The sequence below is a fragment of the Syngnathus floridae genome, chromosome 8 (assembly GCF_059516105.1).
Source record: "Syngnathus floridae isolate MCC-2025c chromosome 8, RoL_Sflo_1.0, whole genome shotgun sequence".
NCBI classification, from domain to species: Eukaryota; Metazoa; Chordata; class Actinopteri; order Syngnathiformes; family Syngnathidae; genus Syngnathus; species Syngnathus floridae.
The window spans coordinates 5,307,200-5,333,863 of record NC_142420.1 but is presented as its reverse complement, the minus strand read 5'-3'; the positions used below and the strand labels follow the sequence as shown (position 1 = coordinate 5,333,863).

At 40.7% G+C, this 26,664-nt stretch overlaps 1 long non-coding RNA gene across 3 annotated transcripts in view; it reads left to right on the top strand.

Annotated features, from left to right (window-relative positions):
- LOC148394123 (uncharacterized) overlaps window positions 1-26,664 on the top strand; it is a 58,405-nt gene that overhangs the window by 6,851 nt on the left and 24,890 nt on the right. For all 3 annotated transcript variants that reach the window (XR_015859856.1, XR_015859857.1, XR_015859858.1), the window contains one exon: window positions 16,968-17,084. This is a non-coding gene — a long non-coding RNA (uncharacterized LOC148394123). The remainder of the gene's footprint in view (window positions 1-16,967; window positions 17,085-26,664) is intronic.

The following is a 26,664-nucleotide window of genomic DNA, read 5'->3' as shown; positions in this document are numbered from 1 at the left end:
TGGACTATTGCAGTATTGCGCAATCGCCCATCTTAAAGTCATTTTTGTAATTTAGATTATTCCCAGTTTCAGTCACTTAAAGGTCCATGCTAGAATGTAAAAGGCCTGTCTCTCATCATTTTTATTTATAGGGTTCTGCCATCCGTAAAAGCCAGAACAATAGTGGATGAAAAAATGTTATGTAAAAATGTTATGAAAAACATAAACGGTATTTTGAAATAGTCAATAATCTGCTTAACTAGGCCAACGATGCTGGAATGACCCACAAGCACAATGGAAAATGGACTTCCATGTTTACATTGTCATAAATTATTTATTGAAAGATGATTAGCTTCCCTTGTCCGATTGTGCCGTTGGAATCAATTTCCTATCTCAGTTTTGGGTACGGTACCAGTAGTTTAAAAAGTGTAGACAGGCTTGCTTTTAACTTTTCTTTTCAAGGACTCTCCTTCAACTGTTGACTTGAATTAGCCTCTCGCCGCCTTTATTAGCTGCAGCGGTGGAATCAGAGAAGGCCGCGTCTACGTGGAGGAAGGAAGGGGTGGGGGGCAGCGAAGGGAGGTTGCGGAGGGGGGGGGGGGCTCAACCGCTAAGTGCTTTACTTGTGATCTCCGATGGCGGTCACGGGGTCGCCGCTCAGCCTCAGCCTGATGACTTGTGACACGGCGTGAGCAACCAAAACCACTTGTGAGAGCGCTGCTTGCTCTTCGCATTGAGCGCCGCACAAAGCCACATCCTCGACGTTATTGAGTAAAACGCCAGCACTGGCGCACATGTGCCGCACGGCCTTCTAAGAAACGCGACCTTTGTGTCCTTACTTCATCTTCTTGATGCTCTCATGGTCAGCTTGGTGCCAGAATATGAAGTGATAAGCTATTTTGGACCAGCATGCAATTAATGGTTCAGAATCAGACCTCGGGTTTGTGTTTACGGGACGTACGCTCTCTAATCATATCACCAAATTAGATGTAATTTGAGGTTTTAAAGGGGACTGTTCTCCTTTTACCCACCAGTTTAGTCTAAATGTCCCGGCGTCAGACATGTTGTAATTAAAAATGAAATGTAATCATGTACAACACATATTTGAGCCATGACGGCAGACTTTGGGAAATGTGTGAGGCTCGGTGGGAAAACGTATGGCCAACACACCAGCTGTGGTGGGCCCATGCCAAGATGCGTACAGTAGACTGCTCATCCCTGTGAAAAAAAAGTAGAACTCTGTTTTAAAGGCTGGGCGATCATAAACAAAATTATAGTGCTCTGTGGATCATTTATTTGACTTTGTCTTTCAGGAAGGTCAGGAATGATGCCTGCTTTTTCTAGACAGTTTATTTAGAAACATTTTGTTGGTATTAAACATAATTTTTGCCGGCTTCAAGGTTAATAAAAAGTTTAATAAAAAGTTCACTAAATATAGTATTAAAAAAGGAAAAGTAATATTCTTAACAGATATTCAAGTGTAACAATAAAATAACCAGTGTCATTATTATAACCAAAAATCAAACGCTCAATTTAAGGGGATAATATTGCTTTGTGTTCTCTAAGCAAACCTTTCTTAATTTTGTTGAATCGTGATGTCGGGAAATGGTTCTATTACATAACAGAAGGTTTTTCTGCCCGATACTTGCTAGTCAGGCCAGATGAATCTCTGCCATTCTCAAGCGATGGCCTAATCACACAAAATACTATCAAATGTCAAACCTAAAAGTTCAGCAGAGCACAGCATTCACTCACACAGCTATCGGAGTTAGCACCTGCACATACTCAAATGTTCAGCAAAGTTGTCAACATGTGGCTAAGTGTAATTAAGTTGCTTGCTGGTGATGAAGTGCTGCTCCCATATTTCTTCTCAGGCTCTGGCCTGTTGAAGGCACATTTCATCCAAAAATCGACAAACACGTTGTCCAACATCAATTAAAGTTTAAATTGGGTGGATTTTAGTAGTTGCTGTTTCATTTAAAGCAATATTTGCCTTTCAAATGAAATCCAAAGTTAATTACAAAAAAGCCTCACCACAATTTTTTTTTCGGTATATCATGCCATTGTGTGTTTTGCATAAATTTAGGATTCAAATAGTCCAATGGGAATAAGTGTCCGACTCTTAATCCACTTAAACTCTTGGTAACTTCTCGTCTCGCTTCTGCTCTTTGTAGAACAAAGTGTAGGATCAGATCAAATCTTTCTTTGCTCGCTTTTCCCACCTCTCCCTGGCTCACCCCCTGATCCCCCTCCACCTCCATCCTCAGGCGCCCAGACTGTCTCCTGTGTGTTTATCTTCTCATCAGGCCTCTTTATTGGTAAATAAGGCTGGCCTGGCCCCCCTTCCTTCTCTCTTTTTTCACTCCTTACGCTCGTTCGTATCCATCCCAGTCTCAGTGCTACTTTGTGTGTAACTAGAGGGCAGTGTTTAGGCTATTAGAGCCGTCTATTTACAATCTGGAGTTTCCTATTGATTATGTCTGCGTTCGCTGTGTGTTTACATGGGAAAATAAATAACATATGTGGCCAGCTCACTCTGATTCAACATGGTCTTTCCATTTCTTTCCTTGTTCGTAGATTTGAATGCTCTCATAGTTTTTTCTCAAAGCAATGGTGGTGGGAAATATTTAAAATAAAAAACACAATTTTTCTTCAAAACACTATTGAAAGATTGTTTCGTTAACATTCTGCTTTGTCAAGGTCGAATAGATGAAGATATCACATTAATCATCCTCAAGTAACAGTTTTAAAAACTGGTTTTAAAAACTGTTTTAACTGTTAAAAAAAAAAAAAAAGAAGAAGCCTGAAGCATTTTGCTCTATTCAAATTTATGGCTACTGTTTAGTCCAGGGGCGGATCTAGTCTAGTTGGGCACAGAGCCATCCGCCACCCAAAAGTCTCAAGAAATCTTAAACAATTTGGTTATGTATGTTTTTCAAAATAACTAGAAATATTGCTTGTCTTACTGATTTAGCTGAAGAATGTACTTTCAATGCCAACTATATGAACAAAAGGTTGTAATCACATTTGTTTCACATTTACATAATCAATTTTGCTCTATATGAGTTAAACTGAGTGGCAGCAGGACTAAATCTCAGCAAGGAAGAAAAACAAACGTTTTAGCTAATTATACAAACAATTGTTATGCAATACTGTAATCAAAATATTTACATTTAATGTTTTTTAATCATCTAAATTGTAGGTAAGTTATCTTGTTTTTGTGGAAAATTGAAACGTTTGTTTCTATAAGTTATTAATATCGGACTATGAGAGTATGTGGCCTAGTAAATATGGGTTGCGTTCAAAAAAAAAAAAAAGGATGCCCTACATAGCATATTTGTGCCTGAGAATTTAACTTGTGTATTTGGGCACTTCTCCGAGCTTGGGTTTTTCTGTGGACCTCACCATTACCACCGTCTGAGCGTGGAGAAAATAAATGCAAAGTCAGCTGTGTGTTTGCTTAAAATTTGTGAAGTTAGATGCTGTTTAATTTGGAATCCTGCACTAAAAAAAAAAAAGAAACCTTACCAAACCATAGAAGTAGATGGGGTGTTTTCTCCATCAGAGGGCAGTATAGTTCTGATTAAACCAATGACTCCTTCTCACCTCAAGGTCTTGACTTGATGTCTAATGGTCACTGGATCTGTCAATCAAAAGTGTATCAGTTGTTGCGATCAACCTTCAGTTTTGCACTCGTGTGATTTTTTTTTTTCTTCTTTTTTTGTTCCTTGCTGTTGTTGTTTTGCTGTGTTGCTCTGTGGCCTTGCGGCAGCTGCAGACATGCCTCCAGATGACAGTCTAATCAGAATGCATGTCCATGTGAAACGCCACCAGTCATTACTATACTAAGTATAGGACGGCCGCTGCCCTCCGCCAAATGTTTTATGATAGCCACGCAGTGCTCAAATATGTGAGAACTTCTCTGCAGAGAGTTGAGCGTGAGGCGATGTCATGTTGGCTTGGCACGCAGGCCTTTCAAGAAAAGAAATTTACAATCATCATATGCTTAGCACTGCTCACTGAGGCAGACAAATAATAGCTAATATAGAGATAGCTCTCACCTATTTTTGTAGAATTATGTCTAAATTCTAAATATCACCTGTAAGACTAACTTTAAGCAAATTTGAAATATTCAGACAGGGTTAAGCTGCTCCAGTTTTCTCTTTCTATTAAGTTTTCATCTTTTTAGTTGCACCACATTTGTGGTTTAGTTTGTAAAGGTTTATTGTTCTACACTGCCTTCACTCAATCAAAAGTTATCCCACTCCAGTCATGACTTCTGTCAATCCAGCCGGGTTTGATTACACAAAGTCGCACCATGTCCTGCGGCTAAGGCCACGCTGGATCGGGTACAGCTTTGAGGCTTTTGGTCAGGAACCAGAGCTGACCCACAGAGGCGCCTTCACCCGAGCCAACAGAGGACTATTTCTCTGGTGTTGACCAAATACTAAATGCTGCTGGGATTTTGCTCACGGCTCAGACGCACACAGAGTGATATAGCCAAAATCATGCTATGACTGTCAAGGCCAAAAAAGAAATGAGAACGCCTGGTAGTGTCTGTCGTTGAGTCAGCTAAAGCCCCCTGTCATCATTTGATTAAAAAAAAGTTTGACAATCTTCAGAATTCTCAACACAGACAAGGCAAAGGCAAGATTTGAACCCGAAACTCCCAAACTGATAGGTAGACTATAAACCACTTTTAGACTGTGCTTCCCTGCAAATATGGCGACGCATGAACACAAATTTTGTAAAATCATCATAAAAGGCTACATAAACATGTGACTTCCTTATCAAAAAACACAAATCAAATCTTTTCTCAAATTCAACTGCCTCTTGAATCATTTAAAACACTGCTCCCAAGTCTTAAGGTTGGGTCAGGTCGACACATAGCGTGAGAATCAGCCCCACTCATCTGATTTTATTATTATTTATTTTTTTGTAAGAGAACCCCCTCATAAAATGTCCATAAATTTTTCCTTCATGTCTACCATTACCCATTGCCTGAAAACAATAACGCTCGTAAAACACTTTTTATTTTTAGTGTAGTTGTAAAAAACAACCTGCTGAACATGTATCTTATTTTAATGGAGATGCTGCTTTTATGGCGGCCTGTCATATGAGCCCTATCAATAGGGAGGAGGCGAGAGTTCACTTAATGCATGTGCAAATACACTGGGCCTAACACGACTCAACAGGTCCGCATTGCCGTGTGTGGCTACTTAAACTTGCAGCAATTAGCATGCAGGAACAGGTCTGCTCACTGGAAATGCAATCAGGGAATTAGCCACGTGCTACATCAACCTGGCGCACGCCTATTAAGTCCACGTTATGGACGTGGCATTTGTTCACATCAGCGCCCAAGATGGCAGATAATTGGGCGACGCTAATCCGGTAATGCTTACAAATGGTCAATTTACAGCCAGCAGCACCGATTAAGGCGCCAGGTCGGACATTACGGTGAAACACGTGACCCGCACATACTAACGCAAGTTAGCGCTTGTGTGATGTCATCATGGGTCAGTGTGTAGGTCGGGTCGCTTGTAAAAAAAAAGACAAAAAAAAAAAACAGCGCTGCCATTAAGTACAGCGTCGTTAACTGGCACATCACACTCAACTGCCATAAAAAAAAAAAGACACAGTGCTTATTATGCTCTTTATACCTTGACCCTCCTATAACCTGATGAAATTACTAAACGATGAGCTGGCATGTAGTTTATGAGGATATTTTTTTGTGCAACGTTCACTAATAAAATTGACAAGCTGTCCTTCCGAGTGAACCGCATATACTTCAAATATTGCAGTTATTGTTGCATGTACATTCTTCGTGAGACTGCATACACGAATGGATTTTGACAAAAAAATGACAAGGCTTAATCAAAACGTTCACTGCTGCACAGCAATCTAATAAAACATACCGTTTAATTTACGAGCTACTATGAAATGTTGCATGCACATGACCTCATGGCTTCCTACAGTATTTAACCTAATAGAACCAATATATGCCTCATATATCACTTATTACTGATATGGAATCGATAAGGATTCAATTTGCTAATGATATGGAATGGGACTTCCTGGATTCATTCAGACAACAAAGCTTTTATTGGGGGAAGCACCTTTGGATTTCAATGGGCATTTGTTTTAATAGATTAGATTTGTTTCCCCGTTATTTTACTCTTATCGTACGTGTTCCTTTTTGACTCTCATCTCTTGGTCTCTCATGGCCCTCATAAACACTTTGCCTGAGAAGAGGATGTCGTTTGGCACACTCGTGCGAGTAGAGCCCACTCCATTATTCCTCATTCAGAAAGGATACTTCCTCCCCACTTGTTGGGCGGCCGTCTTACTCGGTATTAGTAAACGTGCCATAAAACAAAAACAAGACTTGGTCACTGAGCTGTTTTCTCATGAGGTTTGCTATTATGTGATGTCACGCACATCATCTGAGCAAACAACGTTTTCTATCTGATATTGATTTAAATATTCAGTTTTTGACTATTTTGTGTTATCAATGTATTTTGAAGTCTATCATCGGGAGGAAATGCCTACTGTTATCTTGAGATGTCACAGATTATGTTTTGTTCTTTTAAAACAGAATCTCATGTCTTTCAAGTCTTAATCATGGTGGTTTAGCAGAACTTGTTCACAAGAGGTCCACTGGGCCTTTTCAGACATGAGCATTACAGCCGACTGCTGGAAGGTTTTCATTTGATTTTGGCCAAAAGTCTGGATATCATCAGGTGGCCGACACGCTCTGTAAACAGAACGGGCATTGAATACATTAGTGGCTGCATTGATTGAAACCTTTCCTTCCGTAAAGCATGTTGCTAATGTCCGCTCTCCGCTTTTTTTATTTTTATTTACTCAGTCTCATTGTCAATCATTTCTTTCCCTCTTTCAGTCCACCATTTTTGTTTTTCTGAATGGATATGTATTTTTATTCATATTTATGTGAATCAGGTAGCCATAAGGTCATGTGCTCAAGGACTAGATGAGTAGCCCGTTCCAAAAATAGCTCACCAGTGATGGGACATTGTGATTTTCTAGGAATGTTCTGATTATTTGAAACCGTAAACAATGGCAGGGACTTAAAGAATTAGTGTTGAGTACTGGTATTTGCGTGTTTAACATGATCAGTGGCTACGCTTAAATAGACAAAGTTTCGTTAATCTGATCAGAGTTTGAGGCTCTGACATCATTTCCTTATCTGATTGGGATGCCATTACCCTTTGCTGGGTTCTGTGAAAAATGCATAGGCAGATGAATTCTAATCTGGATCTTCTGTTCGGGCTCTGATGCCAATTAAGGTTTGTTCCAATACTTTTGACCAAATCAAATCCTGTAAAGTAATTAGACTGTCTTGAAAATGATTTTCCATAATTTAAGATATAATGTATCAAACTGACAAGTAATCTGCCATCCCAATGTCTAAAATTGTCAGTCGTCCAATTGTATTGAAGACAAAAAAAAAAGTTTTTCATTTTATTGAGCATATGACATCAATGGACATAACATTAGAAAAAGGAAGACAAACATGTAAATTGTGTAAGGATTGAAGATAATAATTCGACCGACCGTTTCCTTTCTTGTTTGGAGATGACCTTTACATGCCTCTGTGGCACCATTGTGTGCATCTGTTTGTGTGTTTGGCTTACTGACAAAAACACCAGCCAGTTCCACCTGACTACGTATTATCTTCTCACATTGCCATGTAAGTTCAAACAAAGACCACGAAAGACTTGATGTGTGTTCATTTATTCATGTATTACTTTAAAGCTGCATATATTTGTTATCTGTGTGTGCTATTTACCTGCACGTGAAGCACCTTTCAGCTTATTCAAGTGCCCACATCCTCTTGCACTCCCCGATAGACGTGAGTGTGCACCGGGAGCGGTTTCAGGGTGGGTGGGGTGGGGGTAGGGAGGGTCCGGTGGTTGTCCTGTCGCCTTGGCTCCGGTCTGATCAGTACCAGCAGACCCTGTGAGCGCTGTGCTGAGAGTGCAAAAGCATGTCAAGAAGTACACAGCTGTTTACACACCAGGCCACAAACACACCACACCGAGACGCCTCGCCTCCTGATAAATAATACACATAGCCGACAGACGGCCATATTGCTGCCTGCATCGATGTGTGTTCGTCTTGGCGGCCTCGACAGCAAATAGGAACTACTAGACGTCATGTCTTATTCATACGTTGCTCTATTTATCATCTATTTGTGGAATTCTGGATGGAATTCAATGTCATTTAAAAGTATTGAGTAGTATACAATTATCATAAAATATCTCGTGACATTGTGTCAGGTTTTGAGGATCCTCATGCAGTATATTGGACTGTAACATTTTTATTAAACCATAAAAAACAAATGGCCATGATCAAGGAGGAAGCTGCCTCGCCCCCATTCACCGACTGTACTTAGCGTTCATACCATAAAAAACAACTGAGCTCTCAGTGGCCATCCCAAGACTGTTTTTAATCAAAAATAGTTGGCTAAATTTAACTAGATTATCACATTCATAAATTTGAAAAGATGTAGTCTGGATTGATAACAAACAAACAAACAAACAAACATGTAATTTTAACAAAGTAGACAGTGGGACTTCCTGATTCAACTTTTTTTTTTCCCCCAAGAAGTCTCACTATAGTTTCTGAGTAATTATGCTACCTGTCTATCTAACTTGGAGCAGGTTACCATTCAACAAATCTGTTGAAGTGTGAATCATTAGATTAAAAAAAAAAAAAAACATTTTTTTTCCAGTTTTAATATTTGAAAACAAAACGCAGTATTAAAAACCCGGCTGTTTTTCTCATTGAGACTCTGCCTGTAATGAAAGCTCCTGAGTGGAGTAGGCCACTCAGACAAGAAAAGACTTAAATACACAGAAGGGAGGGGAAGAGAGGAGGGGGGGAAACATCTCTGATCTCCTTTATTTGGTTTAATTAAATTTTCAGCTCTAATTGCAATTAAGGCACTTAGTATGTATAATAATGTTTGCATCACAGAGCAGCACAGATGCAGTCCATCAAAGCAATTAAATATTAAAACGGTTGGTGCTTGTATTAATAGCAATGCAGCATGCCCGTGTATGTGTGTGTGTGTGTGTGTGTGTAAACACAAGCATCCACTGCAGAGAGAAGACTCTCCCTTGGCATTGGTGCCATTACCAAGAGACTTCACCGCGCTATCCTTCGCGCCCGGTGCTGATATGACCTATTTTCAGTGCAGCACTTAAACACACCAAGGTGGAGAGAAGAGAGGGGAAAAAAAATCCCCACGAGTGTTTGAATATCCTTCTTGCGCCTACCAGCTCATTGTACTGTAAGTCTAATGCAGAATTAGTGTTTTGCCGCGAAATAATTCATGAGTGCACATAATGAGTGCATTTTTAAGTCAAAATGACGATTTGCTTGATTCACCTCCGCTCTCCTTTCCTCCTTTCTTGATGTTTCTTCATTCCCATGTGATACCCTCCCTTTACCACACACATATATTCAAATGTTAGAGAGGATACTCAAGCACATCCCAAACTAATTTTCTGTGTTTATGAAAGCTATTTTATTTTATTTCTACGTACAGATATAAAAGAGGCAAGGAATGCAATATGATTGCGACTGTACTTTGGGATATTTGGCGAAACCTGATCTTATAATTTCTAAAAGCAAACAGCATAACGTGTTCGTCATCTTAGACCTGCTTTTAGCGGCTATAAGGTCTAGTGTACTTTTTTGTCACTATATTGTCAGATTTCCAAACACGCCAAAGTAGGCAGCACGAAAATTCCCGTGCCATAAATGAAAGTGATGAACAATGGTCATTTTAATGAAACAATTCCTTAACATGTACAAAATCAGGTAAATAGACTGAGGTGCACTAATGTGAGGACATTAGTTTTGGTCTTCAGGATGGCTGGAATGTGTGGTGGGGGGAAAACATCAGCAGTAAAGCTAAGCGACGTCCGGCCCCGGCTCGGCATGCGTGGTCAAATATAGCTGCCGCTGAGACTGTCTAAGTACAAGGCTCCGCTAAGCTCTAATGGATGGGTGTCGCTAACCTGTGGTGCAATCACACCAGATTCCACAGAGACATTTCTCCACAGTGGCAAACAAAGAAAGCAAAAAAAAAAAAACAAAAGCGCGGCTCGGGCCATGCTAATCACGAGGCACGGTGGAGCGTCTGTGGCCTTGGCGGCGGATATGTTATTTGTGCCCTGTGTGATTGTGAGAACCACCGTTGGCCCGTGTTGACCGGGAGACCCTTTCAACAATAGAACATAAAAGCATTCAGCCAGTCAGTATGATTACTTGGCTGGAAGTAAACTTTTCAACATGCCTGATTCGGATCGCACCAATTTAAATCATTCAAAAAATGGGCAGCTAAAAAGCCTGGATGAGTGCAACGCAACAATAGTGGTCACATTTGGAATTCAGCCTATGTTAGAAATTATGGGATGGAAGCGTCTTTATGCGTAAACCCTTGTGAGATTTCATTCCGTGATCCTCTGGGTGGTCAATTCATTCTCTATAAATTTGAAGTGTTGTCAAAGGCCATACCAACTTCTTAGAGCAGCATCTATGATATTATTGATCACATTATGGTGAATCGAAATGTATTTTGTGTGTGTATGTGCGTGTGTCGTTCATGGATACATTACAATTTACGAGCCAGGATTGTTGTGAGGACTGGGCGAGTCCAAAGGTGGCTTGTCTTTTTCTACTGCTGCCCATCATTAACCAGCATTTAACTGCTGCCTTGTGAGTACAATTTAACAACCCCTGTATAGAAGTCACACCTAACCCTAACACCCCCCCCGTACTGTCATCTCCTTCCAATATCCGGACTGTTAAAGCTCTATTTATTAACCAATGAAAAGGCCCTGGAATACTTCAAGTGCACCTGGTCACCTTTGTCCAAGTGTCTCTTCATTTTGTAATCATCTGTAAGCAATTTCAGTATAAACGAAACTGTTTTATGCATAAAAGAAGACTGTGAGGCTGACCTGCAGGTCTGGTTGCGCAATACAAGTACGATTAATTTTCAATTACAGTACATGCGCATACTTCTTTTAGCTGAATCTAACATCACATTTGTAGTCTGAGCCGTTCTGTCTATAAATTTCAATGTGTATTTGTTTTTTTGGCTTATTTATAAAATGAATGAATGTTCAAATGTTAAAACATTCCCTCTGCAGTTAATACTGGGTTTTACGACGGTGACACTTTGACCCTTCACTTTACAGAATTGTTTTTTGTTGTTTTTTTGGTCCACTTTGAAGGCTTAGCTGGACTGTAGTTTCCCTGGTATGCAGCCTGCTTTTAAGTGGTTGGTGTGCCACCAATTAAAATAAAATAAAAAAAAGGCCGCTGACTCTCTGTGGAATTTGTCACGACAGGTTTAATTTCACTTGAACAACGCGCAGGTCACGAGCAGGACATACTGTGGCCACACAAGTTGACTGTCCTGCATGATGGAAAAAAAGAAGGGACAATGTCAGTAACAATAAATTTGAGAAAACAAAGATGCTTTTCATAAAAGACGCGCGGCTTAAAGTTGGAATGTGGCCACGAGGGCATATGACGGGTAAAAAGAATACAACCCAAATGACTTAAGCACGTTTTCCGCACTGCTACCATTTCTTGGGAGGAGGCCTTTTCCCACAGTGGACATTTTTGTCACAGCTGCAAAACCACAGGTGTAAGCCATAAAGTGGACAGTGGCTGCATAGCATTTTTGCTTTATTCTCTTCCATGGTGCCGCTCGCGCCTTCCCTCTGTCCCGGCGTGAACCGCGTCGGGCTAAAGCGACCAGAATGGCTGTGCGGTGACAAATTAGTCACGCAGAAAGAATTCTACTTTAATATCAACTTTTGCAACACATAATTTCTGTTTAAATATAGAGAAGACACCCTGTTTACACCATTCAATCACAACATTGAAAACCACTGGTCATTTTCACAGTCCTATATTAGAACGACCGCTATTTTGTCCAACAAACACAATACAGTACAGAAAATACAGTTTAACCTCAAAATTTGATTCCCTCTTTGGGTGTACAATTTGCTGTGATTTATGTTGTTCATGCCACCCAAGAAGGTTACCCTTGATGTGAAATATTAAAACTGCAATGATGACCTTGGAAAAGGAAATGGAACTTGATGCGACCTAGGTAGCTTTAGCCTCGGCGTCGCTGTTCTGGCTGTTCAGGAGGATATGGCTATATGACAATAAGTTGGTATTGTTAATAAAATGCAAAGAGAGGAAGTCCATGTCAACAGACTACGCTCCCAGATGTACACAATAATCAACTATCATCTTGGAACAAGCAACAACGGCAAGCCTTGTTTACCAAATTACCATTGTTCTATTTTATACCATCTCAGTTGACAGTTGATCATTCCCGTATACTCCAAAGACCGTTAAACTCTGCAAGTCCTATTTCAGCAATAAAATTCTCGTAAAATCGAAGTGATAAATGTAAACATACAGTGCAAACACAGCAGTCATTTGATGAAGTGTCAGCTTCTCTTTCCTCAACTCTTTTGGCCTTTTAGGTACTTTTCCTCAAATGTTGCCCTCTTTTGCCGCCTCTTGGTTTCTGTCCTTCACATCTGTCTAATCTATCTCGCCATCCTCCTATTCCCATGTTTCTTGATGATGAGAGAGGACCAGATGCCAGGCCAAGGGAGCCTAAAATTCCCCCAAGCCGCACACAGACGGTAACATATTGGTTCATAATTAATGACATTAGCAGCCTGTCTGTGGCTGAGAGTCAAGAGACGTATAGGTGGCTTGAGGAAAAACGATTGGAAGGACACAAGCAATTGTGAGAGTAGTGTCAGTAATGAGTTGACAGGAAATGACCGTGTTTGCAAAAAAAAAAATGCTTTGAAAAAAATATATTGAGCCATGAACCAAAAAATAGGACAGTGTAGTCTCTAGTATCGTTTACATTTCTCTTTTTTTTCCTGTGTTGCTTGATGTTTGACCGTAGCTGTCAAAGAATATACAGCCCTGCTTGTCAAAGCTGGCATTTTCCCATGCAGTTCTCCTATTTGAGGCAACCCTGCAATTTTCAAACTTTTCAGACAGTATCAGAGCCTGTGTGTGCTTACTAATTACATAATGTCGGGACATGGGTGTGAATGTTTGCGTTAAAATCCTGCTTTGCTGGCTTCTGTACATTAGGGGCTAGCATTATACTTGTGGTGCTGTAATATTGCAGGATGTCCGTGTGAAAGTCGCAAATAAATGTATTTCTGACTGTTTCCCATGGCTGTTTGGTATAAAGTCAACAAATTTTTCTCTTCAGAGTTATTGGGAGTGGAATTCCCTTTTGCATTATCCATCATAGCAGATATTTAGGCATTGGATGCAAAATGACATTTAGAATTCGAAGCACCCCCCCTTGAGAAAGTCAACCCAACAATTTTGTTTCCCAATTTTTTTTCCTCCTTCTGACACACCAGACACTGGCCTCATCTACTTTTCTAACTGCGAGATGCTTATTGCTGTGTAGAAGCAAAAGTAGGAGTGTCAATATTCAAAATTTGCTGTGTTCTGTGTGAAAGGAGGTAAATCTTTTTATACCAATTTGTAAAATTTCTTCGTAAAAAGAGGCCATAAATTGAAACTGTGTGCTGTCAGTTAATTGCAGTCACTGAAAAATCCCAATCATTGATAAGCGATTGCGTGTGGTCTCGGCAGCTATTAAACGCAGAAAGCAGAATTGCCAGATATTTGATTAACCCTCCATTAGAGTGGACACTGTTTGCCCCCAGAGGAGTCTTTGTGTTGACAGTTGCTGCTTGACCATCCTGACTCAGGCAAAGATTTCCAGTTTGCTTAATATTTACTTTTCAAAACATTTTGTAAACGAGGAAGCAGATTAGATCTTTAATTGTCAGTAGGTGGCATTAATTCTCTTTTTAAACGGCTGTATATTTACGTCAACTACTGTGGTAGCGCTCCTCTGGGACTCTTTGGTGAGCTTGCATGCTTCCTGTCCCACCCAGCCGGCCATCAGAACACATATCAAATGAAGTTTATACATGCTGAGCAAAACATATTCATTGTCGGGGTATTTATCAACCACGGCTTCCGTAATAGAGCTGATTAATGACCGTTAATTTACTGCAGCCCCGAGGGCTCGCCTTCATTCTAGCGTGCCATAGCCGATATATAATTGGCCCTTTTAGAAGAGCCTGTGATTATACACCATTAAGCGGCACGCAAAGTCGGGCTATGGACGACTTCAATGGCGACAAACATAAACGCAAGCATCTCCCCAGAGCTCCCCCTCCCACATCGTTCACCCTGACTCTCTCTGACTTGAGCTACTAGAAGGATGTACTTGAAGGATTCTCAAGGGGGCAACGTTTATCTGAGTTTTGTTCAAACAACTATTGCCCTATTTTGTCGGGATGGAAAGTCCACAGGGAAGGCGGCCGGGCTCCCTCTAATGTAAATTAATGTGCGTTGGTGTGCAATATGTACATGTTAATGTGAGGGAACTGCAAAGACCAGACCCCAAACAGACACTGTAATAACATCCAACAGGCTAATCTCCAATGCGCTTCTAATTAACGGCATGCTGACCCTTGGAACCTGCAAGCTAAGTAGGAACCAGCTAGGTAAAAAAGAAACTCGATTAAATTCACCCGATTCTGTTGACTTGGCCTGTACAGAGAGGTATTTTGAGCATATTGAAAATGACTGTGTATTTTATTAGTTGATGTCTTGTAGATTTATGCTCCACATGTTTCCAGTTGTTAACTGTCACAACAAATCGGAATGAAATTTCGAATGACAATGAGGCCTTTGGACGCAAATCTACCAAAAACCTTGCGAGTAGTTGCGAGTATGCATTCTTCTACTGTTTGTCTCTCAGTCCATTTGTCTTCCTCACCAGAAAGACTCTTCATCCTCTCTGTTTGCACTGCCCATAATCTCCCTCCCTCCTAGCCTATCCCGCCCTCCATCTCTCCTCGGCCCCTGATGTTCTCAGCGGCTCCTCTGGGGACGGCAGTAATAATTATTATGTAAATAAATACGCCTGCTGTAATCACATTCGTGCCACTGATCCAATTAGAAAGCTGATAGCAGGCGGCTGATTGCGCGGCCTGGCGGCTGGTGGTCAGGGCCCGTGTGTTGAGTGCGTGCTGGTGTGTGTGTGTGTGTATTGTGTGACTATAGCCGGCCCAGCTCAGCCACATTAAGCGGGCTGCTGTAATGAGAGCCGTTTGGTGCCACGCTGCATGCAGTCATGCACTGGAAATAATGCTCTTTGACCGGGATCCTGCATGTCTGCCAGCCCTTGTGGTCTGCTCGCTGGCTGGTCTGTCACTCAAGCGCACATTGAGTGAGTGTATGCGTGTGCATGTGTGTGTTTGCGCTATCATGATCCCTGGCTCTGGATCACTTTCACCGTGCGTTGTCTTATCGCCAATTATGGCCTTGTTGTGATTCCCATCAGCTTTAATGATGCTCTACTGAGACCATCAGCGTCAGGACTCCCTCTTCCATCCACATTGACCTCATTCTGCTCTTCTGTTTCGTTCTTCTTTCTGCACAACATGGTTTTCACCATCTTTTTTTGACTCGCTTTGCTTTATTATGCTGGTAATGTTGGTTTGGGCCACATTTTAAGCAGATGTGTCCAAATTAGTGTCTTTATTCTTGGGAGGTTGCATTTGAAGTAGGGATGTCCCGATGTGATATTCCGTATCGGTATTGGCTCCCGATCTCTTTTGCGAGTATCGGACAGAATCGGATTCAGGCATTGGATCCTGTTGCTGATCCTGTTTCATGTGTTTTTGCGGCGTCGATTTGCTTTACGGCTGGCATAAATCATATCAATGTTTAAGTTGAGTTTAGCTAAGGCTTAAGATGCAAAACATTAAAATATGTTCTGACTCGCAGTTTAGGTTTGTTGAAAACAATCAATGTGTTTTAAACGCACGAAAATACATAATCCTTTTAATCTATATATGATTGCACTTACACCTTAAGGTAGAAGGAGGAGAACGTTAGAGAATAAAGCGCAAATAATATTCAAGCGCAAGAATGAGGTGTTTCGGAAATTTCACAATTGGTATCGGTCCAAATTACAATTGCTTGACCTTTACAAAGGCCTTCACAGCGACAGGCTGTTAATATTCAAATATTTTATAATTTGTGTTAGCGAAGTGCTGATGTCATTATGTTTGTGTGTTTTGGCAAGAGGTTTTGAAGGTGCTAATAGCAAAAGAAATCTTCGTTTTTTTTCTCGCTGTTTCATCTTTGGTTGGGTGAATCATTTGTAACCTCAATGTTTGCCCGTTGGGGCTGCTCTCTCCAAATGCCATGTGTCGCCTGAGCAGACGCCTCTTAATGTTGGGAAGTAATGTATGGGTCCCAGCGCTAACTCCCTGCCTTTTACATCTCAATCAGGTCACTCTAGTTTATTTATATATTGTCAGGAGGATGAGGGTGGAGGTGTGGGAGGGGGGGGGGGGGGGGGGGGGTCCATGAGATGAATGTGGCAGTTTTTCCCCCCCTCTCCTTCTATTTAGTTAGCAAAAAGCTTTTATAATGAATTTGAAAGGCGGCGCAGATCCAAGCTTTTGAAATTCCCAGAGCACCGCTAAGTGAAATGAGGAGGGAGGGAGGGGGTGAAGGGGGGTAGATTCCAAAACCTGAAAGCATTAACTAACAAAATGTGGGCAGGATTAAAAAAAGAAAGAAAAAAAAAATCAAAATTATTTTTTCCAGGATTTAAAAAAATGGCCTCTTTGATTCCATCATGCTGCTACATGTCACGGTGCCACACGCTGGCACGCTATATTAAACGAGCACTCCTAATATTTTGAGCTGGCTGGCAGTTTGAATTTCATCTCGCCGACGCATCTTGTTTCTCTCAAGCCCTGACTGTTTTGACATGCGGCCCGATTAAATTATAAACAAGCAGGCCTCCTGATGGTGATGCTGGAGCCACTAATTTCCCTAATTGTTTGCAGTTGTCTGGGAGGCCCGGGCCTGAGACCCCCGCCCTCCCCCTGACTGGCACGGCCTTCATTGAAGGAAGGAGGCAGGAGGGAAGCGGGCAGTATGGAGGGGATGCCGAGAAACAGCAGGTAAAATCAGATTTTGGTCAGGGTATTTTTATCATTATAAATCCTGTAAAACAGTCCTTTTTATTGTTGAAAAAAGTCACACAAAAATTACGAGCAGTGGCGGTTCTAGCTTGAATGGCACCCTGTGTAACCCCTCTTTTGATGGCCCCCTAAACCAACACATTACTTTTATATTGAATGTCATTTTATTTTAAGCCAAAATGGAAGGAAAAACAATCGTCTTACAATGAAAGATACATTACCGTTCAAAAGTTTGGGATCACTTAGAAATGTCCTTAATTTTTTAAAATAAATTGGCTATTTTTCAATGAGGATAACATTAAACGAATCAGGAATACACTCTATACATTGTTAATGTTGCAAATGACTATTCTAGCTGCAAACGTATGTATATATCTACAAGGCCTATTCCCAGCAACCATCCTTCCAGAGTTCTAATGGTCCATAGTGTTTGCTAATTGTGTTAGAAGGCTAATTGATGATTAGAAAACCCTTGAAAACCCTTGTGCAATTATTAGTTTTCATGGAAAACACCAAATTGCCTTGGTGACCCCAAACATCCGAACGGTAGTGTAGATTACAAGGGTCATAAAGCATTACGCTAATATGAGTTAAATCAATGTGATCGACCATATCAAGTTGAACCCCGCAAAAATTACAACATCCTGCGGTCAATAACAATACAGCTGTCTTCAACTGACCACCCAACCAACGCAAAATAAACAAACAAACAAACAAACAAACCATCCACATCCCAATGACAAACAAGTCAATCACCCAATCATATTTGTCTTTTTTTTTTTTATATTTCCTATCAATTGGAGGGATTCGCCGCTATCTCTTCACCTGTATCACCGCAGCAAAATGACACGAAAGTTGAAAAGAACTTGTGTGTGTTGTACAAGCGTGTTTGCATGTGTCCTGCTCGTGTGGTACAAGGGGAGTGGTTGAAAATGGAGCTGTGAATGTTATCCAGCGTGGCATCAACAGACAGACGGGCGCAGTCGTATCGCCGCTGTTATCACCCAGTCGCTTCGAGCGTCTGTGTGTGTGTGTGTACGTGTGATTGTGTACGTGCTCATTGAAGTCTAATTTAGCGTGACACTGTAGAGTGTAGGGGAGCAGGTGAGCTAATACACCTTTCTTAGTCCAAGTCCAAACCTGATCTGCAACACGTATACAAAAGCCATCCACATCCCAATGAACCAACAAGCATAGTTGAGGTGTGCAGAATATGCATACTGTATGTCATAATTATATAAAAAAATTTGGGTTGATTTGTCCAAACAAATCTTTTTATCAACTTCCTGGGTCAGTCCAATTTTGCATCAGGCCATGCACTCACTCATTTCTTTTGTTTATCCTTTTTTAATTTATTTGTATTGGTTATGTATGGTTAATATTGTGTAGCATTGTTTTAAAAAATGGGAAAAATCACTGGCTAGATCTGCAGAAATATTGTATATATACGTACAATACCAGTGATGGACATGTCTGCCAAATTAGATTTGCTTTCTCCAAAACAAAAATGGTGTTACAACAAGAAATATGGAAGCAAAGTGGACAAATTAAGTTTAAGAAAGCAACATGTGCACCTAGCAGTTGCCTAGCACCCGTCACACACACTCTAATTATGATTCCGTTATGATGACGGAATGTGATGTCAACTGCAGAAAAAAACACTTTTATTCCTGGTGACAAGTTTAGCCGTTTGGTAGCTGTTAATATGGTATTTAAATAGTAAATCTGCGGAGGATTTGTGATGGGAGGCGTACGTTAGCAGTGCGCCCGAGCAGTCCAGACAACTCTGACAGCTTTGAGAAATGTTATTTAAGATGAATCAGAACTTCTATGAGTATGTCGGAGGTTGCTATGCCTGCTTTCAAGTTGGGACCGGGTAAACAACCGGCCTCTTTCTGTCCGTATAGAAATTCTAATCTCAATAATACTTCTTTTTAATATATCTGAAATCTGATTGCAGTTTTTTTTCTGTAACTGTAACGGAATACAGTTCTGTTATGTCTATTCTGTTATTCAAACACCTGCTGGAAGATAACAAAATAGATTATTTAACCTCCTTTTTCATTCTGTCATTTCCTCTATGATGTGGAAAAATTGAGAAATTGTCAATGGACCAAGCCATTTTGCCTGTTGGCACAACGCATAAGAGAAGGCGCCTCAATAATTTTAATGGGATCTAATCTCTTCTAATTACTTAGCTATCTCTTCTTTTGACATTGTCATTCTTGACTATTGCAAGGAGCTCGACACGTGTGTGCGTGTCACTTGTGCTCTGTCAGCTGTTTACCTATTTCAGCGGAAGGAGCCCATTATGTGACAGCTTGTGCTGATGAATATTGAATACACTTTGCGCTTATGTTAATGTGCGTGTGTGTGTGTTGCATCTGTATAATGTGCGATAACATCTGAATAATGACAATTTCCTCTTGACGAGAACTGCGTGCAGTGTAGCTTCAGCATAATTTTAGTTGATTAACACAAACACACACACACACACAAATGATGGGGCCCTTATGTCATCATGGGACATACTGGCCTATGCTCATTACTTATTTTCATGGTAGTAAATATTTGAATCAGTCTTGTTTGTCTTGTTCTGAATGAATGGCTTAGGAGACCGAGGTAGTGCAAGGCCTCTGTCCTGCCGATTTGCGGAATGATCGTTTGGATGGATTAAGATAAACACGCGCGGGACAATAAGTGACCGGTGGTCATTCTAGCGATACGCCCGACTCAATAGGCTCCTGATGCGGTTAATGCCTGATGAGAGTTATCGCAACATTCGTAAATGCCGGTTACTCATCCACAGCTTGTCTTGTTTTGAGGTTTTTAATGTAAGGTCATGGGGAGCGAAGTCAACGAGTCCGCATTCAAAACTGGTCCCGGGGATGAATCTCACCTGTGTAGAGTTTGTATGTGCCTCCTATGCTTGCATTTGATATTTTGGATTTGTATTTGAAAACAGAAATTGGATAGTTGGTTTGATATATATCAGGTCATCAAGGTCAAGTTTGCCAATCCAGCTCAGTGTTTTAGCTTTTCTAGGTGCACTATTGCTCTCACCTGGCTGTGTCGTCCAAGCAGCTTCTCTGTCACGAGGCATCAGTGCTGGGTTAGGTGGAGGTTGTCACCGTGGGACACCCCGAGGCGGTGGCGGCGGTCTGTGCATGCTTGCTGCCTGCTTGCCTGAGGGAAGCTTGCCCGAGCCTACGGCGGCTGACCTTAAGATGCTATCAGTCTATTAAATCAGCTGCTTTATGCTGCTAGTTTTATATTTTACATTTAACTATAGTTGACCTCATAACGCTATGAAAGTTGACTTATGACTTATCTTCTGTGACCAAGTTGTACCTCACTTTACTCATTTGTGTTCCCTTTTGAAATGAATTGAAATGCCGCAACCCGTTCCAGACACACAAACTTGACCACAATTACGATTCATAATCATACTGATTAAGATTTTTAATGAAGAAAAGTGGTACAAACATAATAAAGGACACCAAGCACCTCTTATCCTTATTTTCCGATTGCATTTTCTGCCTGTGGTGGCGATGTAAACCAAATTTCTATGTTAGTTATAATGTGCTTTAGTCAGTCATTAAACTAATTACAATGCATATTTTTTATGAAAAACACTCACAGGCCGTAAATATAAAACAATCAGATGACAAACAGTAAGTAGAGTAATAAGAGTGCCTTCCTGTCCTACGTGAAAATTTTCTTTGCCAGTTGGCTACGCAAGCTAAGCATTCATGGAGAAGGTGGTGGAGGTGTCAATAATGTTCTTCTGAAGAAGGCTGAGGTTATGATTTTTTTCCATTGCTATGTATCATTGAAGAATTATTCATACCCGGCCTCCACACTGCTCCTGCAGCATTTGGTTAATGGCCATAAGCTTCAAATAAATGGAAAGAAAGATGCTCTAAATGATGGGCTTCTGGGGAAATGAATCAACCAGCGTGATTTAGCAATCATCAAATGTAACTTCTGATTTGTTTAACAAATCCTATTCGTGCTGGTTATGACCCAGGTGAGTTTTTAAACTCGTTTTATCTTCATTGTTGCCGTCTGTACTTTTCTCATTGTTTGCACAGTTCAGCCTTCTTGGTTTAATCTTTTGATAGGGGCAATCATTACATTTTCCCTCATGCATCTTTCATGTCCCAGTCCAGATTAGTTATTCCAGGGTTTAGAGAAATGCTGAGTGTGATTTATTTTTAATCACAGCAGCTGTTTGCCTTCTCATATTGAAGATCTAGGCTGACAAAGAGCCAGATTGGAGGAGACGCATGTGACCCGGTGCAACACGGGACATTGTTTATTCACACTTTATTCAACTTTTTACAGGAAAAATTCTATTTGTTTCTTGGCTGTTTTCAATGACTCGCAGCAGAGGGTAGAGTTTTAACCAGAATGGATCGGTTCTTCCAGAACCAACCCAAAGCAAACGACAAGTGCGTTTGCATGTTCCCCTCACATTTCATAGGTTGATGTTTCAAATCTTAGGTCTGGCTTTCTGTTCCAGGTTCTCCAAAACACGCACTTCACGTTAATCGGTAACTCTAAATTGCCCATAGTGAACGTAATTTTGAATGGTTATTTATCGATATGTGCCCTGTGATTGGGTGGCTTGCGGTCCAAATTTCATACTGACAAAACACTGACACACACAACGGTACGGGACTTGAACATAAACGCTTATCATCTTTCAAGGTGTAACAACATGCAGTCTAAATAATTGAGCATCAGCAAAAAAAAATTCCCTTTGGTATTTTCGTACTCGCATGCAGCTAGAAACGGGTGTTTGCGCCATTGTGGGTGTGAACACAGCCAACTTTCTTGGCAATGGAAGCTCCTCCTCTCATTCCCTTTAAATCCAGCACAGGAGAAACTTCTGACAACATAAAATGATTCGTCCATGCGGGGGATCAACGCACGCAAAATACGTTGATAAGGAACTGCAAGAGATTGAGCATGGCATCTATCAGTATGTCCATAGCTAATCTTTACCTTGCTGAAGCAGGAGTGCACGCTTACATCTCCCACAGTGGGAGGCCACAGGTGTGTGAGCAACCTCCGTATCGGGCCTCCCCTCAGGTGCTGCATTTTGGGTAATAATAGCAACAGCAGATGTGCCTCCTCCCTTCCCACCCCCCTTATTCACCCCTAATGTTCTCTAATCATCTCTCTTTCAGGCCTAATAGTCCGCAGTGGTGCCCTCACAGCTGCCTTAGGAGCCTTGGGTATCCACACACCTGTCAATCTCACACAAACTGGCTAATTGTAACCGACTTTGAACATCAGTGTCACTTGTCCTTCGTGTTGATCCAACCTTCTGGTGGCACCCACTGCTTACTTTTCTTGCAAAGACAACTTTGAAAGTTTTAGTGCGAATGTGCTTTTTGCAGGCAGTAAAAAATAACAGTTTCACATTTGTCTGTATTCAATTTGATTTGCTGCAATACTCGAAATTAGCTAATTGCTTGCACAGTCAAACTCGACTACCCAAACAGATGACTGTGAGTGAAATGAAGTTCCCAATGAATATAAAAGTTCACTCGAGAAATGTTCAAGTTGGTAAATGAGTACCTTTTCCCACTCTGTGGTTTTTATAGCATTCTTTTCTTTTCCTTTTGTGTTTACATCACAAGTAAGCCTTTAAGTACCCTACCAATGTGCTTGGTGCCTAAAATGAACAGAATCAATATAGGTCATATATTTTGGTACCTTTCATAAGCTTTGTCAGTGGAAATTCAAATCTGAATTGCTCTCTAGTGTCACATTTGCAGTGTTTGGATTTGTTTTGAATTTGCCTTTAATCTGCTGACCTCCATCATCATAACCGGGAAGCACAGAGGATGTGATCACTTGAGCCTTAAAGCTTAATGTGCCTCCTCTCAACACGAGGTCAAATTCATTCTCCTTAGAGACTTCCCAGAAGGCTTCGGCGGGGCAGATGCTGCACACACATTGGCACGCTGACGACCGCAAGAGTCTCTGGGTGGTCTTGCGGTGTGACAGTACTTACTGTGTGTCTTTCTATCTGTCGTAGCCCACTCCCATCAAACCTGCTGTTTAACACTGAGAGCCTGATATGTGTTGAACTGCTGCGACACCCTGCTGCTCCGCCCTCACTTCTTCACAGTATCTGTGTGTGCGCAGTCACAGATTCAGCCTCTTAATGACTACCAGCTTCCACAGGACCTGGGGCTGGAAAAGGCGGAGTTTGAAGCCCACCAATTGAGCGAATAATAACTTGAATTGAGAGATTTAGGGATGAGGTGGAAGGGGGAGGAGGCAGGGGTGTGTTTGGAGCTGAATGAAAACCAGAGGTGCTTGTTGTCACCGCCGCAGTGGGCCCAGGGGATTTGAATCTAATGACGGAGACTGCGGTGTGAACACAGCGCAAAACATGACGAACTTCCCGGAATGTTCCTACAAGTACATTGCCACTACTGTTGTTTTGAAGATCTTACAGCAGTCGTTTTGACAGACAGTAAATACAAATCGACTTGTTGTGGAATTCTGTACATATTAAGTCTGGTTTGCGGAAACAAATGGTAGGATGTATGAAAAAAAAGACATTGAGCAGCATATTAATATTGAAGGAGAGGCTCAAATATCATTATCATTGTAGTTTTCCATGAATTTCCAGGTATGATGTAAAAGTAGTAAAATGTACGTATACATTTTCTATTCTCTGTCCACATCCATCCATCCATCCATCCATCCATCCATCCATCCATCCATCCATCCATCCATCCATCCATCCATCCATCCATCCATCCATCCAATTTAACAGTTAAAAGCAAGTGGGCGAGTAGCTACTTGAATACATGTAGCCAGTCACACTGAAATTGACACCTATGGAAAATTTTGCCATTTTTTTGCAATATGGGGAAAATAAGTACTCGTGGTGAACATGCACACTCCTTACGGGAAGGCCAGAGCTGAGATTTGAACCACAAAACTGAGATGTAGATGCAATTACATGCTGCCCGTTTTCATTTTTATACTCCTGTAAAAAAGTGAATAAGACAGTTTGCGTTGAACCGTCTGCATTCCATACAATCACAACAAGTACCCTAGACAATAGTATGTTGCATTTCCATTTCATGGTCCTCTCTTTCCATGCTATTTTACATAATATTTATTACTGCTCAGGGTTTTATGCTGTATGGTGAAGGGGAAATAAGGAGTGTAATGTTTGGATGAAGTTTATTATTTAATTTCCCAAAGCATTTGCAGACAAGCCATGTGGTAATTTGCTTTTGTTTTCCATGACAAAAGAGAGTGTGCAAAACATTTGCAGTTATATTGGGGTTTTGGCCACTTATTAGCCCTTTCTTGCATAATGTTGTCCCTTTCAAGTGGATTAGTTTTGCCATTTCAAATAACTGCATTGGATTGTTGTGTGCAGGCCAGATTGTACCTTTGCTCCTCTTTGCGACTCTGGAACATCGATTCAGTTAAGACACAGGCTTTTTTTTTTTTTTTTTTGGGTGTATAAACACAAGAAGCTGCACTGTCATCCACAATTTCCAGTAAATTTAGCCCCAAAAACATCTTGGGGTGTATTTTTCATTTCTGGTTTTCTCTGATTGCATACATGTACAAATGAAGCAACATTTGGTTCCTGCGGCTGCGGCGGTATCTCCCTTGCTCATTTTCCTCACTCGTCTCGGGTTTGCTCTGCCGCTTTTTAGACAATGCACATTATTGTTCATGACACAAACATGGTAAACATGCTCTGTCAGTGGAGGGTATTTTGTGCTGAAAGGAAAAAAAAATTGATGACAGGTTTCTGAGTTAATAAAAATACCAACGGCGCTTGTGAAAATAAATGTTGATGTGTCATCCTCTGGAAGTACTTGAGAAAACCAAATGTTTTCCGCAAAAATTCCCTAGTCGACAAATTTGGGGAAAGGTAGTCAAAAGACAAAAATCTCTCACCTCATTTTAATTATTTCGTTATGATTTACAGAGACTCGTACAAATCACAAATAAAGCAAAATGTCACCTCAGCAAGGCTTCATAATGGCCATGTTTTGCTTTGTCAAAAATCCGTTTGTGGATAATCTCACTTAACACATCAATTCAGTGAGCATCGAGACGCTGTAGATTTTTTATTTTATTTTTAAACATTTCTGTGATATTCCAAAATAAAGGTTGGTCCCTAGTTCCGACTCCGAGATTGTTCTGGACGATGCTAAAATTTTACCTAAAACTTGCATCGTTAATAAAGATCCTTATTCCTTTTTCCAGTATGTCATAAGATTATTTCTCATAATTGCCCTGTGTGCCTGAATGCTTTGTGTTTGATGATGACTGATGATCACTTCTTGCAAGTCCCTTTTTCCATTGAATTTTGGTAAACTCACTCGGGTGGGCAAAGGTGTTGTGATTTTAAAACTTTTTTCAGAGTCTGCCTCTCTGCAGGTGTAAATCATCCCATTGTGTCAAAATCACAGCATGAACTGATTGTCTTTCCTCTTCATGTCTGTAGATCATCAACAACACTTAGAGACTATTGTTTGTAGCTTAAAAGATTTTTTTTTCCCGTTGTGCTGAAACTCATCTGAAGAGGCATTTCGAAGATTTATCGCAACAAAACTTTTTATGTCTGCCTAATGGCCCTTGATTGACACACTCAAGTGGGATACACTCTGCCTAGTGTGAACCACAGCCCATCTTGACTTAGTTTAGTTAAGGTAGTTTCGCCCAATTCAGAGAAACCTCCGTGACCCATCAATTTTCAACCACAAAGCCACAGACTCCACTGAGAGCCAAATTGACTCTGTCTTGACGATGCGAGCGAGGCAATAACTAGGTTGGAAAGTTCAAATGATGCCTGTTTAACCTCGATACGATTCCCTAAACAGTCACTGTTAAGTATGTGCTGTTAAATAAGGAGCATGTCAACCATGGGGCAGTTATCTATGTATTCTCTTTTTTTTCCCATGGTTCATCATTCATTTCATTCTCCTATATAGCTAGATAGTCTGCCAGTGTGCCTTGATTTGCCATTATTAATAAATCAAACCACATTTTATTTCTACAGCATGTTTTGTGCACGTTTTCATAACTAAATAATAATAAAATAAATAAAATACATTTAAGAAGGCATCAGTTGGCCCTGTGTAATCAGGAGACTGTGGAAGTCATGTCGACTGAAGATGTCCATGAGGCAAAGCATGTATAAATTAAAAAGATTTGGACCTAAAATTGATCCATGGGGCACTCCGCACTCAATTTGATGTTTTCTAGGGAAATGTCTGTCCATGCCTACAAAGAAACCAATCTGTAGGGTAGGAGCTGAACTAGTTAGAGTTTTTGAAATCTGCAATGTGATCCACTGTATCAAAGTTGACCCCGAGATCCACTACATCCAAGACTGAGTTTTTGGGAATTGGCATACCTGATGTCATTTAAAATGTTTAAAAAAGAGTGTCGGAATTCTTCCATGGATCATCCTAAATCCAGATTAATATTTCTCTAGAAATTAATTAATTTGTTCTTAGTAGAAAGATTTTTAATTGGTTAAAAAAATTATTTGTAT